The 15,901-nt window shown below is 36.5% G+C and overlaps 1 protein-coding gene across 5 annotated transcripts in view; it reads left to right on the top strand.

Moving 5' to 3' along the window:
* Positions 1 to 15,901, top strand: part of R3hcc1l (R3H domain and coiled-coil containing 1 like) — an 80,439-nt gene that overhangs the window by 33,884 nt on the left and 30,654 nt on the right. The window contains exon 2 of one of the 5 annotated variants that reach the window (XM_087907882.1): positions 9,528 to 9,731. The exons of the other annotated variants lie outside the window; for them this stretch is intronic. The gene's annotated coding sequence lies outside the window, so the exon portion shown is untranslated. The remainder of the gene's footprint in view (positions 1 to 9,527; positions 9,732 to 15,901) is intronic. 5 annotated transcript variants of the gene reach the window in all.

Genomic DNA, 15,901 nt, shown 5'->3' with positions numbered 1-15,901 from the left:
GATAGCTTAAACTTGTTTCTACATAACTCTTATAACTTAAATTAACCCATTTCTGTTAATTTACTTTCTGCCTCGTGGGCTTATTACCTTTACTCTGTACTGCACACGCTGCTTTCCTGCTTCCTCCATGTCTGACTGGCGCCTCCACCTTCTTCCCAGTGTTCTGTCTTCCTGGAAAATCCTGCCTAGTTACTGACTGTTAAACTTTTTATTAAACCTGTCACTAACATATCTTCACACCGTGTAAAAGAATATTCCACAACAATCGAGAGAATGAAAATGCCCAAGAATATCAAGAAATGGCAGGTGACAAAGAAATGACATAAAAATCATGTCCCCGGAGGTGGTAATGTAAGTGTCCTGTATGTGGGTTATTCATGGTGAATGAGTGTTGGCTTATACATGGCCAGTTTGGCAGTGTGAATAAGCTGTTGGACATCTCCTTTGCTTCATACTTGTGAGTCTCATATTTCATATCTCTGCGTGTTTTAAGTGATTGTCTCCCTGACTTATTATTCCTCAGTCCTGTTAAAGTCCAGTGCATTATGGAGAAACATTGGAGTATTTTCTTCACATACTCTGAATATAAATTACAGATTATTTTCTTATTGTGTTAATTAAAATTGTGATACATATTTTGTATAGTCCAGTTTGAATAGAAGTAAAATAGGAACCTTCAAATGGATATTATTTTGTGTTTTCAAGTGTGAAAATGCTTTTGCAGAGGATGCCTTAAGAAAACTGTAACATGGGAAGTAGAAAAAGACAAGATCTCCTGAGTCAATTGGGAGCATGGGGACCTTGGGAGAGGGTTGAAGGGGAGGGAAGATGAAGGGAGGGGACCAGAGAAAAATGTAGAGCTCAATAAAAATCAATAAAAAATAATAATAAAATCTTTTTAAAAGTCAACAAAAAAAGAAAAAAGAAAACTGTAACAGAATCAGTTGTGCTTCCTTAGCAGAGTTCATAGCTCTAAAGCATGCCTTGATTTTCTTCCTTTAAGTATAATTCTTTTATGTTAGTATATAACAGATATATATAAAAGTCCCTTTCTTGTGTTGGCGTCAAGTGTTTTATAAAATTCTTATTTGCATGTATGGTGTTCGTACCTGACACTGGGAGGGGAGGATTTCCAAGGTATAGGAAGACTGCATATATTTCTGATTGCTTTTCTATTTTGCTGAGTAAGATTTCTGATTAGGTGGTACAATTTGATTTTTTTTAGTTTAAGTATTATTTTACCTTCTATTTTGCTCTGAAACTAGACTTCTAAACCATTTGACGTAAGATATTTTCTGTGCCTGTTGTATAAAATTCTGATATGAATATGCTCTTAAAATCTTTTCCAGACTGACAGTGAATTGAAATCAACTTTAAGGAATAAATTCAGTTAAATTTTAAGAATTTTTAAATTTAAAAAGCTAAAAAATAAACAGTAGTGTCTTATTAAGGTATTTTATAAATTCTATTAAACTTTGAAACTTCTGCTTAGTAAGGAAACAGCCGAGTAGAAGCAGCCTGCCGATAGGAAAGTCCATTTGCATACTATGTATTGGAGGTGTTAAATATATAAGGAATTCCAGTAACTCAATTGCAAATAGCCTGATTAAAATATGAGCAACAGGCCTGAATTCCTATTTCTCCAAAGATGTTTAAGTGGCCATAAAATATATGCCAAAGATGTTCAACAGGAAATGCAAATCAAAGCTCCAGTGATATATTATCTTATGCGTAGTAGGATAGCTACTGTATAACAACCAAATCCAGAACAGAGGTGAGCCATGATTATGTCCATTGCATCATAATTCATAGTAATGAAGGTATGAATGCAACTTGATTGTTCATTGGTAGCTAAATGAAAAGAGAAAATGTGGTAATACGTTGTGGAATATAATTCAGCCTTAAAGAAGAGGGAGTTCCTCATGATGACACACACTACATGATTATACTTACACGAGGTAATCTTTGTCAAACATATATGAAACATATATGTAGAATAGTTGCCAAGGACTTCAGAAAGGGGCAAACAAGGATTGATAGTTCAGTTAGTGTAAAATTTCAGTGATGCTAGTGATCTGTTACCCAACAATGTGTAAATTAATAGAATCTACAATATTCAACATTGTAAGTTAATTTTCTACAATATTGAACATTGTAAGTTAATATTTTACAATATTCAGTGATGTATGTAAGTTAGCAGTATCCTCCAAGATATTCAACAACACATGCAAGTTATCAGTATTCTATAATCAATAACATTATTCTCCAATATTCAACAACACATGTAAGTCAACAGTGTCCTACAACATTAAAAATTGTAAGTAACATAGTCTACAGGCAAATGTTACGTGTATTTTTATTACAATTTCAAAGATTTGGACTGGTAAGATGGCTTAGCATACAAAGTAATCGGTTTCACTATGGCATTTTTTTAATTCATTTTTTAATTCATGGTGTTTCTAATTCATTCCCATGTCCTCTGCTGGTTCCACCTCCGAAACCTTCCTCACTTCAGCTTCCATGTCACATGTTCACAGCTTTCAGTACCCACTCTTCCTCTACTCCTCTAAAATCTCTTCTTCCGCTTTCATTCGCCCTCATACACACATATACATATGTTCCACATAGGAGAAAAACCATGTAGTGTTCTGTCTTTTTGTAGCTGGGTTATTCACCTAACATAATGATTTCTAGTTCCATCATTTTTCTGCAAATGTCATAATTTTATTTCTCTTTATAACTGGATACAAGTTCCTACTGTATAAGGACCACATTTTCTTTATTCGTCTATCTTTCGCTAGACAGCTAGGCTAGTTCCATTTCCTAGCTGCTGTGATTAGTGTGACAATAAACATAGATGCACAGGTCTCTCTGGTCTGCTGGCTTTCCTGAGGGTATAGTGTGACCCCTGGGTCTGGTGGTTCTCCTTTTAGTTTGATAAGAAACCTCCATCGTGATTTCCTTTGTGGCTACACAAGTGACATCTCTCAGCCGTGTGTAAGGGTAACTCTTTCCCCATACTCTCAGTATTTGTTGTTCAGTGGGTTTGGTTTTGCTTGGTTTTAGTTACTATAACTGAAGTGTATTTATTGACCACTGCATTTTTCTTTTTGAGAACTGTATTCAGTCTGTTATCCCATTTATTGATTGGATGGTTTATTTTTGGGTGTTTAATTTTGCAGATACTTATATAGTCTAGTTATCTGCTGTGTAGCTGGCAAAGTGTTTTTTTTTTCCCCTCCATTCTACAGATTGTCTCTCACTGTACTAATGGCTTCCTTCGCTGTGCAGAAACTTTGAGTTCTTTCAATCCCACTCGTTAATTTCTGCAATTATTCACTATGCCTTTGGAGTCCTTTGCAGAAAGTCAGTATTTTCTCATAGTTTAAGATCTTACTTTAAGGTCTTGATCCATTCTTAATTCATTTTTTGTGTGCTAGGAGATAGAGATCTAGTTTTATCAGGAGAACAGTGACACCAAATGCTGGTGAGGGTGTGGGAAAGAGGACACTTAATATATTGCTGGTGGGACCATAAACTTGTGCGGCCACTGTGAAATGAGAGGAACAGTTTCTCAGAAAACGAAATGTAAAATTACCATGCGATCCATCTATACTGTTCTTGGTTGTATTCCCAAAGGACACTAGAAATTCAGTTGTCCAGCAAAATTTGTTGAATAGGCTTTTTTTTCCAGTATGGATGGCTGTATCTGTGCATAAATGGGTCTTTTGTAGTATTGGCCCACCTGTCTGTTTTTATGTCTGTACCATCTTGCTGTTTGTTACTATGACTCTGTAATATAATCTGAGGTCACATATTGTTGTATCTGCTGCTTTCTTTTTAGAATTGGTTTGGCTCTTTGGAGTCTTTTGTTCTTTCATATGGATTTTATGATTTTAAGTTCTGTGGAGAATATCATTGGGGGATTCAGTTGCATTTGAATCTTGTGGGTTGCTTTTGGCAGCATAGTCATTTTCATAACGTTAGTTTTGCTAGTCCATGAACACACAGCTCTTCTAGTGTCTTCTTCAACTCCTTTTTTTCAGTTTTTTAAAATTTTCATTGTGGAGATCTTTTACCTCTTAGATTATTTCCTGTTTTTTCATTTGTTTGTTTTTAAGCTATTAGCAGAGTTTTTCCTTAGATTTCTTTCTCAGCAAGTTTGCTATTGATATGTAGAAAAACTGATTTTTGGATGTTGATTTTGTATCATGTTGCTTTGCTAAAAGTGTCTGTCAATTTCTAAGAGTTTAATGGTGGAGTCTTTAGGGTTCTCCCTCCACTGTTGTTTAAGCGAAGCCTCATGGGGTCCCAGAGGTGGCTCAGCAGGTAAAGGTCTTTGTTGCCAAGATGATAACTTTAGTTCAGTTTTCAGATGTGGAAGGAGAAAACCACGTTGTTACCTCTCAGGTTGTCCTTTGACCTCTGCCTGTGTGCCATGGCATGAGCGTGCACATGCACATGCAAAGGATAAATAAGTAAATAGAAAATTAAATATTGGATCATGTCATCTGCAAATTAGGTTAATGTGATTTCTTTCTTATTTGGATACCTTTTATCTTCTCTTACTGAGTAGTATATTAAATAAAAGAGATGGAGCACACTTGTCTTCTCTCATTCCTTAGAGGAAATGCTCTCAGTTTTCCCCCATTTAGTCTAGTGTTAACTGTAGGCTTATCATGTATAGCCTTTATTTTCTTATTTCTAAATTTTTTTTAAACTAATTTAATCTCTTTTACAGAACTTGGAGCTGTTTTGTTTATGTTTTAAATGTTGTTAAACACTTGTCCCCTGTACTTAAAGCTTCCTCCTTCAGGTAGTAGCCTTCAGTGACCAAGTATAAAATGTTTGAAGTCTGATTTGATCGTCAGATTACTGAGCACCATAGAAAAGCTTGATGTTGACTGATAGTAGCTATGTGGTCATTCAGTATTCCAAAGATGCAAATTGACTATCTCTGTAGAAATAGTGAGTTTATAAATGTGGTTTATCACATGGTTTTCCCTTCTAAAATAGCCAGACATATCCTACTATTCTGTATCCATCCTTACTTGATTTTATTATGTAATATTTATCACTTGCACATTGATAGTTTATGTTTAAATGTTTATTATTTTCACCATTGAAATGCTTGCTTCTTGAGGTTGGGGGCTTGTATTCATTACTGTGTTTCTAGTGCCTAAGAAGGTAAGATGAGATTTAGTATACTAAATATGTACTCAGTAGATGTTTGTGGAATGAATTAGTGAATGGGTTCCAAATCTCAGTTGTGGCATGGAAAAGAGCATCACTCATTGGAAGGTTTCTCTTGCCATGATTTAACATCTATTAATTTAGTGCCGGGTAGGTTGCGTGACAATCTAGATTCAAAGACAAAAACAAAAACAAGTCATTAGCCCTATATTGAAGAGGCAGATATTGAACCAAGCATAAAACAATATGTTCATTGCTTTAATAAAGACACATGTGAAAACATTTGTTAGCAACTTATGTACAGGACCTTGGTCTGTCAAGGGGAGTCAGTGCTAACCTTATAAAAGTGATGACTGTTTTTCAATTGATAGTTGAGGAATGAGGATAAATAAGCATCTGAGGAAAAAGATAATATATTTAAAATCATGGAGGTAGTAGAAGACAATTGGGCTGCTTCTAGTACATCTAGTACTACCAAAATTATGGGAAATGAAGCCTGAAGTTTGGAGTGGCTAGAGCAGCTAAAAGGAAGAGTTGGGGGTGATGGGCTAAATTACATAAAACTTTATATGCTGTGCATGATTGCTTTTGTACACTGTAAAGATTTGTCACTTGTATTGGTTTAATAAAGCTGATTAGCCAGTAGCCAGGCAGGAAGTATGGGTGGAGCAACCAGACTAGAAGCATTCTGGAAAGAGGAAAGACTCAGTCTGCAACCGACACCCAGACACAGAAGAAGCAAGATGAGAAGGTCTTATTGATAAAAAGTACCAAGCCACATGGATAAACATAGATAAGAATTATGGGTTAATTTAAGTTGTAAGATCTCATTAATAATAAGCCAACAGTTTATATATTAATATAACTCTCTGTGTATTTGTTTGGGAATGAACAGTTGGGGTGCAGGGCTGAGCAGGACAGAAACTTCTGCTTACCCAGGATAGTTTAAGTTTCTATGTAGTGAAGATTCATTGAAGAGTCTTATGACCAAGCCTGTGGTAATGCCAAGGGCAGTGACTTCTACAGTTGTGTCTTGAACAGCTGAATAATACCGTTAGTCAGACTATGACACCAGAGATGGAAGAACAGTGCTTACTTGGGGGAAGAATAGTGAAAATTTTAAGTGCTTAATAATCTTAGAGTCCAGAAACCTTTTGGTCTGTTGCTGTATTTTGTATCTGACATCCCATTTTGTAAGTATACTGACTTTATTTTTAAGATACGTTCAACCAGTTCTTTACAAATGAGATACACACTGCTGAACTGAAGGGCCTTGGCATCCCTAGTTTTGCCAGTTTGTAAGTTGAATAAAAACAATAAAGAATACTCTGGAAAGTATTATAAAGCCAGGGGCATTGCTTTCTGAATGTGCAGAGAAACAGTTCTAAATCTAGGGCCTTCTGTGGTTTCAAACATAAGTGTTTTAAAAAACCTCTCTTTTTAGGGGAATAGTGTTAATGTAGTACAGTGCTCCTGAATATGTGGTTGATCAGTTTTGTCTCAAGGGCGTGCTGTATAACTTGTCTTACTTTGGGATTTATGAAACATGAGTAGATTTTTGCATTTAAAATCATTTTGAATTTATGGAATTAATTTGGTGTATTACCATGTTACTGAAGTAGACAATACAAAAAGGAAAAACAGACTAAGTTTGCTTATGATTAGCAATCTGGAAACGTCTTGGGACAGTGCTGTTCCATTAGAAACATAACATGGGCAGGAATATGAAATATGTAAATGATTTTAAACCCACCAGCCACTTTTAAAAGTATAAAAATAAACATGAAATTAATGTTTTATTTAAGCTAGTATATCCAAAGCAGTTGTCATATACCTATATGTCTCTATGTATAATCAACATAAAAATAATAATGAGACATGTTAAGTTTGTGTGTATGAGTGTACACATGCATGTCCCAAGTCTTTGAAACCCCAAAGGGTTATATCTCAGTTCAGACTGAGCACATTTCAGATGCTGTGTGTGCTCGTGTTGGTCGGTGCAGTCCTAGATCATTCTCAAACCAATAGAGGTTGCTCAGCATTCTACAACACTTGCTGCTATCTTTCCAACATCAAGTAATTTATGTGCTGCTTGTTTTATTGTACTGCCAAGTATATTAAAGCATTCCTTCTTTTCTCCATTCATCATTTTCTTACCTACAGTGGTTTTGTCCAATAAAGATCTGTTTATGGATGTTCATTGCCTTTGGTTTCTCTTATGCCACCTTATTATACTATCCTCTTTTACTAAAATAGTCTTTGAATTTCAGTGATTTTTGTTTTTAATTATAAAATACTGCAAGCTTGTTGTAACAAACTTAAATAATGTGATACATATAGTATAAAATAAGTAGGTCCTTTGACATCATTCTTTCCTCTTTCATTTCCTGCTCTTTCATATGCAACAGTGTAGATAATTCTCCTTAGAAATAAACATTTATGAAAAATTATTATTCACTGAAAGATGTGTACCTGGAAAATATTTTTAAAAGATGGTTTACTAAAAGTGGAGAGTAAAGTTCTGTTATATAAAGACAGAGTCCCTTGTAGCCCAGACTGGCTAGAAACTCACTATGTAACCAAGGGTGACCTTCTACTGATCCCTCCACTGTAGCTTTTCAAGTGCTGGTATTATAGATTGAGCTACCACACCTGGTTTCTGCAATTCTGGGGATCAAAATCAGTACCTCATTCATACTAGACCAACTGGGCTACATTCCCAGCCCATCATTACTATGAATTATCTATTAATTTAAAAAAATGTCATGAATAGTCTTTAGAAATGGAAGTATTTCTTACTATACCTCATATTTAGTAAATTTTAGTTTATAATTAGAGCTGTGCTGGTTCTCGGAATTAAAGAATGGGGTGTGTAGTTGTCTCTCACTGTATGGCACTTGTTAGCATACACAGGACCCTGGACTCCATCTCCAACGTCAACCAAAAAAGGAAAGTAAAAGATATGTGATACATTCTTGGCACAGTCAAATATGTGATAGTCTGATAGCACCCTTTTTTGTTGTCTTCTGTTGTTTTAGCATTTCTCAGAATAGATTAGTACAGAACACTTTGAATTTTTTTTACTTTATAAACTCTTTTTGCCTGAGAAATTTTTATGTAGCTCTGGCCATATACATATATTAGTTATTTTTTGTTGCTGTGTTTAAAAAATCATAACTAAAAGGGACTTACTGCGGGAGAATTATCTGTATTCTGTCAATCATGTTTTAAATAAACGCTGATTGGCCAGGCAGGAGGTGTAGGTGGGAAACCCAGACAGGAAGAGGAAATGATGCAAGGAGAGCAGGAGGAATTCTAGGGAGAAGGAAGCTGATTCCCCCACTCCTGCCCAGATCACCGAAGCAGCAGGATGTGAGCTGCCCCACTGAAAAAGGTACTGAGCCACATGGCTAACATAGATCAGAAAAATGGGTTAATCAAGATGTGAGCGTTAGCTAATAAGAAGCCTGACCTAAAGGGCCAATCAGCTTTATAACTTACGGAGTCCTTTGTGTGATTTTTCTCTGGGACTAAACAGCTGGGGGGCAAGGCAGGACAGAAAAACCCCCAACAAACAGCCCCTCATGTTACAACTTATGGAAGAGTTTATTGTGGTTCCCTAGGGGAGAGTTTATAATGGTGGGGGTGGCTGGCACAGAAAGCTGGGAGATCACATCTCAACTGAAGTGGAGAGAACAAACTGGGAGTAGGGGGAGGCTAGAGTGATCTACTTCCTATAGCAAGGCTGTACCTCCTAAAGGCTCATAGCCTCCTCTAACAGCATCAGTCACTGGGGACCAAGTGTTCAAGTGTGTCAGACTGTGTGGGACATTTTTATTTTCTTGTAAAGAATTAAGGTTTTGGACCCAGAGAGATGGTTCAGCAGGTAAAGGTGACTGCTGCCAAGCTTGATGACTTGAGTTCAGTCCCTGAGACCCTAGAGTAGAAGAAGAGAACCAGCTCCTGCAAGATGTCCACCTCTGCATGGGCACTGGAGCAAGCAGTGTGCTCCCTACCACACACGAGTAAATAAATAATTGTAATCTTAACAGTTTTTTAAATAATTATATCTTGACTGAATATTTGATATTCCAGAGATAGCACATCTACAGTGTTTTTTATAATTTATTAATATTTTATCATTGTTAGTTGTCTTAGTCAATGTTCTTTTGCTATGAAGAGACACCATGATCAAGACAACTCTTTGAAAGAAACCATTTAGTTGGGGCTTGCTTACAGTTTCAGAGGTTTAGCATTATTATGGTGGGGAGCCTGGCAACGTGCTGGCAGACATGCTGGAGAAGTAACCTAGAGTTCTATATCTGGATCCACAGGCAACAGGAGAAGAGAGAGACACCCGGACTGCAGGTTTTTGAAACCCCAAAGCCCATCGCCTGTGACACACTTCTCAAACTAGGCCACACTTCCTAATCCTGTCAAATAGTGCCACTCCCTGGTGCCCAAGCACTGAAACCTATAAGCCTGTGGAGTCCATTCTCATTCAGACCACTACATCAGTTCTGCGATTGTCACTTCAGGTAAACACATAGTACTAAATGACAAAAGTGTGTTTTTATGTTTTCAGAAATTGTTGTAAATTCTGCTGCATCCCAAGTCAAAATTTATGCAGTGATTTTTTTTTATGACATCAAGTTAACTCAAACAGTAATTTTTGGAATAAAACATTCTAACAGTACAAAGATACAGTAATTTGATGCATACTGAGGAATGAGAATAGGGAAGTTAAATTTTTGTTTTTTGTGCTTAAGCCATTGTTTGGTAAATGTTTGTTTTCCATGCCTAAGCCATTGCTTCTATGAGAGCAGAAAACTTTGTAGTATGGTTAAAATATTGTCGTTCATAACATGCAGTAGTGTTGTGTGGCCTACTGGTGTTTTCAGTGCAGAGGGCACACGTGTGTTCAGAACAAATGCTGCAGTGAAGTTCACAGTGCAACACAGGTGATTTGTGCCCCAAACATCCTAACTTCATTTTGATTTTGAACATTTTGGTCATTGTGCAGTCAGTGATGGAGCACTTATCTGTCCTGTTTGTGGCCCTAGACTCTATTCCAACACCACTAATATATTTGTTTGCTGAGAAGAGTTGGCAAGAGAGATAGCTGCAGATGAGCTCTACCAAATTCTCAAGGAGCACTAAACCCATTTGTAAAAATTTTAACCTGCTTTGTTGTACGGTAACCTTGATAGCCTATCGACCAACCTCACTTGAATATACAGAAAAGTCAAGCCAGGGAATGTTCTTATTTTCCTGCTGTTTTGATTGTTAGTTTTAAAGTACCACATTGGTTATAAAATGAGCCCCATATGATGTGGGACCACCCATTTACCTATTAATTCTTGTATTCAAAACAGTTGCATTGGTATTTTAATATGTGAAAATTGTAGTCTGTTAGTGTAGCCTTTATGTAAAATACCACATTGGGTTTCTTTTTATTTTGTAGAATGCTTAAGAGGATGCCAGAGTCAGAACTCAGTATGTGTCCTACTTGAAACATTTCTTTATGTAACATGGGGGCCGGTTTGTTGGGGTTTCTGTCCCATCCAGTACCCCACAACTGGCAAGTTCCAAAAATAATCACACACAGAACTCCATAAGATTATAAACTGATTGGCCCATTAGCTCAGTCTTCTTATTAACTAACTTTACATCTTACAGTAACCTACAATTCTTGTCTGTGTTAGCCATGTGGTTTGGCTCAGTACCTTTGCCAGCTGTCAGCTCACATGTTGCTTTTTCAGTGATCTGGGCAGTAATGGCTGAGGGAGCTTCCTCCTCCCTAGCCTTCTCCTATTCTCATTGCCCCGCCTCTACTTCCTGTCTGGTTGACCCACCGATACTTCCTGCCTGGCCAATCAGCGTTTTATTAAAATACATGATTGACAGAATACAGACAATTCTCCCACACCATCTTTATTCTAAAACATTTCATATTTTTTAACAAAGTTAATGAAACTTATTCTTCAGAAAATAGATTTGAAGTAAATCTATTTTGAAAGTATTTTCAATTAAGGATATTTTCATCTCTTACCCTCATATCTTTGTTTATTAACATGTGAATTGATTGTGCCTTGCCTCATTTTCAAAGGAATTTGACATGGCTTAGAAAGAGAGACACCTGGTTTGTATTAATCGTTGCATCTAAGCTCTGGGATTTTCCAGAAAGGAACAGAAAAAGGACACATGTGTCTAGAGAAGGGATCATATAACTTTTGGAGACATAACCCTTTTTTCTTTTACAAACAGCATTAGATTATAATCTTTTGTGTTTGCAAGTTAGAAAATGTTTTTCAGGTGGAAATTTCCTGTCTTGACCAACCACAACTGCTATGGTTTTAATTTAGGAAGTCTTAGCGTGTGTTGTGAGCTAAGATGCCTGATTTGTTTTTGTTTTCAGAATACTGCTGTGGCCTGAGTGGCAAATGTGGAGTGAGTTGTACTTGATGGAGAAATCAAGTACAGCCAGCCGCCATAAAACCATCGGATTTAGATAAATGCTCTCCAATGGATCAGTGGAATAAGTTCAGCCTTGGGGAGGAAAGGAAGTAGGAAAGAAAGGAGGGTCATGTGTTACTGTAAGTGATAAAGCATACGTGGTGAAATATTAGCTATAGGAGAATTAGGTAAATGGTATGTGAACATTTTTGTACTTTTTTAACTTTTATGACTTCTATAGGTTTTCAGTTAAAACTTTTCTAATAACAAGTTGATACAGGTAGGAATGGTGGCACATTCATGATTCTAGCACCTGGGGGGTTGAAGCAGGATTTCAAGTTTGAGACCAGTCTAGGCCACATAATGACTTTAAGGCCAACTGGAGATAAACATTGAGACCCCCCTCCCCATTTGAGATAGCATACATGGTTTAGTTATGATACATTTACATGAACCAACAAAGTAATAGATAATTTGTTCTAAAAGCATTGTTAGCACACTCTTTCTAATATTAGATACTATGAATGAGCCTTGTAAAGTCCTGAGCCTAGACACTTTATGGTTGTCTATTGAATATTTAAAGGTTAATGCCCTGCTGTTGATTGAAGAGCTGTGTATGTTCAGATAACAGATATAGGAAAAGCAATGTGGGCTTGTTGAGGAAAAGTTAACTTGATTTGTTCATGTTATTTATGTTCTTAGGGTGATAGATCAGAGACGTACCTGAAGTTACTCTTTTTTTCTCAAGAGAACTTTAAAACAGTAGAAACAGTTGGAAAGGTGCTAAAGTATAGTCCCAGTGCACAAAAGTTACAGAGAAAACAATTTGGCCAGAATTGTTTCAAAGGTACATTTTTGTAATTAGCTGCTCTCTATCAAAAAGAAATCTGGCTACTTATCCCCTTTAGAAAATGTAATTTTGGACAAAACTGAATATTTCTAGTCTTTCTGGAATAATTAAGCTGTAAAATGTATAATAACTAATTCTTTTCTTCTCTTAACTTGGTAAAGTGCTCTTTCAACATTAGAAAAATCTTTAAAAAATTAAACTGTATGGGGAAGAGTTGAGTTTAAGAAAGAAATCATATGCTGATGTGGGATTCTCCTTTGTATGATGTGAATATATTTTATTACCATTGGCTAATAAAGAAGATGCTTTGGCCTATGACAGGGCAGAATATAGGTAGGCAGGAAACCTAAACTGAATACAGTGAGAGAGAAGGCGGAGTCAGGAGTCTTGTAGCTGCCAAAGGAGAAAGATGCCAGAAACTTACTGTTAAGCCACACTCTCATGGTGATACACAGATTAATAGAAATGGGGTTAATTTAAGATATAGGAGCTGGCTAGAAATATGCCTGAGCTGTTGACCAAGCAGTGTTGTAATTAATATAATTTTTGTGTGATTATTTGGGTCTGGGTGGCTGGGAAACTAAAGCATGGCCTCCATCTACAAAATGCTGTGGTGAGATTTATGTATGCAAGTGTGGGCCTGTGGGTGGGGTGGGACAGAGGTCGACATCAGGGGTCTTCTGCAGTGGCTCTCCTCTTTATTTTTCAGACAAGGTCTCACTTTACCTAGAGCTTGTTGGTTATGCAAACTGACTGGATCCTTCTGTCTGCTCCCTGGCTCTGAAGTTGCAGGGCTGCTGGCACAAGCCCACCAGGCATAACTTCCCCCCCTCCCATTCATGAGTGCTTGAGGCTGAACTCAGATCCCCATGTATGCATGGCAAGTGGCACTTTACTGTTGGAACCGTCTCCCCAGTCCCATAATCTAAACACATAGGTTTAGTATTGAGTATGTTGAGTCTTTAAAATGTAACAACTGCTTATGATCTGTGCTCTGAAAATTATAGTGTATCATACATCTCTATACATGAAGACTAGTATATGTCTTTACAAATTTCCCCAAATTTGTGTTCAGTGATACTACATTGGTAGCTTGAAATTATCCAAGGTAAGAATATTTATTGTACAAAGATTGGCAGATGCCATAAATCAGGACTTGATTATGTATTGATCGTCTAGACTTACAACGATGAAAATACTAATGTAAATGTGTCGTGTCTTTAGCTACTATATTGTGAATAGCTAAAAAATGAAGATGTACTCTTCCATTATTCAGAGTAGTTATCCACTTGAGCAAAGGAATCACTTACTATAGACATCATTGGTATAAACAGCCAACACACTGAAATACACTGTGAGCTTGTTGGTAATTTACGAAGACACTGCTTGTTATGGACCAATTGAATTTAGCATTTAGATAGGAAATAGACATTATAAGTTTATTGTATTACTATTCCAGTTTAAGATGGTATTATTATGATATATGATCATTCAGGAAAAGAGATTGTTTTGAAAACTATTCACTATAGCATACAATTTTAAAGTACATAATTTGGGGACTCTAATAGTCTAGTTACAGATTAGAGGTAGTAATATGATTTAGAGTTTGAAAGATGCTTAAAACTAGACTACCTTTGTTATAAATAGAAATGCTTCTTGTAGTGTATGTCAATCATTTAGATGTACTTAGTTTTTACTGGAAGCAACACCTGTAACCTGATAATAGCATTGGAAAACTCTAGAAATACAGGGTTTTGTTTTGCTTTGTTTTTTCTTATATTGAGTTTAAAACTGTTGCTTTTAATTTCTGCCAATTGATTCTGGAGAAACATAGACACAAAGAAATGTGGGAGAAAAATGTCACTTATGTAGAGCAGTTGGTCTTCAGGTGTAACGTTAGCTGTGATACTTCATCCAAAGCCCTCTGGGTTGCCCTCATTTAGTTCTCCTAATCATGCATAGTATGGCCTACCTCTATGCTTTTTAAAACTTCCTTCTCACATTTTGGCTTTTCTTGACCTTATGGCTGAAATAGAAGCCTTCATATACTTTGGGTAGATTTTACAGACATAAATCTTCTGTTAGATTTTTTTTAAATCCCAAACAGATCCGATCCTTGTATTTATTGTCTATTGCCTTCATACTGCTTTTAGTTTTTCACTTCAGATTCTAGAAATGATGCTGAATTATAATTTTGTCATTTTTGTCTTTATTAATCCCATCAGTTTTGTGTCAGCTGGACATTTCTTTTGTACTGTTTGTTTATTGTGTGCATCTGAATCCCATATAAAATACTAAATTTGAAAGGGTCATAAGAATTAAAGTCCATACTGTTCAGTGCTCTCTCCCTGTAAATTCACCTGTATTCATTACCGTTACTCCTGCTATTTAATCAGCTGAAGCAAGTTACAAGTTATTTCAGCTAATCCACATCTGTTCATTTCTGCCCAGAAGTTTGCTGAGGTATATACTGATAGGTGTTTTACTAATTGAAATTGACATACTGTTAATCACATTCCTTAGAGTTTCTTTGAAACTTAGACCTTTTTGAAATTTGGCTCACTATTAAAATCATAGGCCAACAAAATGGGTAAAGGTACCTGTTGCCAAGACTGACGGTCTGAGCTCAGTCCCCAGAATCCATGGAAGGAAAGAGCCAACTCTGACGTCCATGTGTGCACTGTGGTGTTCCTGTATGTACATAGATGTACACATAAATTAATACATTTTAAAAAATTGTATTCTTACACCGTCAGAATAATAGAAAACCTGTGAACACTGTTAGGCTAGATATTAAGAGTTCAAAATAGCAACAGGGCTTCAGCTAGGTGGCTCAGCAAGTAAAGATGCTGACTGCCAAGCTTGATAATCAGAGTTCAAGTTCTAGGATTCACATGATACAAGGACAGAACCGATTCCTGTCAAGGTGTTCTCTGACCTTCACATGGCACAATGGTGCATGTACACACATACACACATGCATGCATATGCACACATGCACACTAATAAGTATATTAATAGAAGAGGAGAGGCTAAATGACTTAAGGCTGTTTCACTGGGGAAGCTGAAGCATGAGAATCTTGAATTCAAGGTCAACCTTGGCTGTCTACCAAGTTCTGGGTCAGCTTAGGCTACTTAGTGACACTCTGTTATAAAAACAAAAGCAACCCAGAAATAAAACATCCCTGGAGATACTTGACCATGACAATTTTTTAGGCTTAAAAAAAAAAAACAAAAACAAACCCTGCCGTGAAAGAGTGTCATCAATGAAGAATATTCTGGACCAGATGACTTTTTAGGAATCTAATATAAAGTGAACAGGAGTGACAGGTTTTCCCTCTTTCTTCATGTCTCTCTTCTAAAATAACATGTGGTGAACTATCAGAGGGTACATTTGGGTTT

Source organism: Myodes glareolus, chromosome 7 (assembly GCF_982192425.1).
Source record: "Myodes glareolus chromosome 7, mMyoGla1.1, whole genome shotgun sequence".
In the NCBI taxonomy this organism is placed as follows: domain Eukaryota; kingdom Metazoa; phylum Chordata; class Mammalia; order Rodentia; family Cricetidae; genus Myodes; species Myodes glareolus.
Note: the sequence above shows the minus strand (reverse complement) of the source record. Positions and strands in the feature narration are given on the sequence as shown.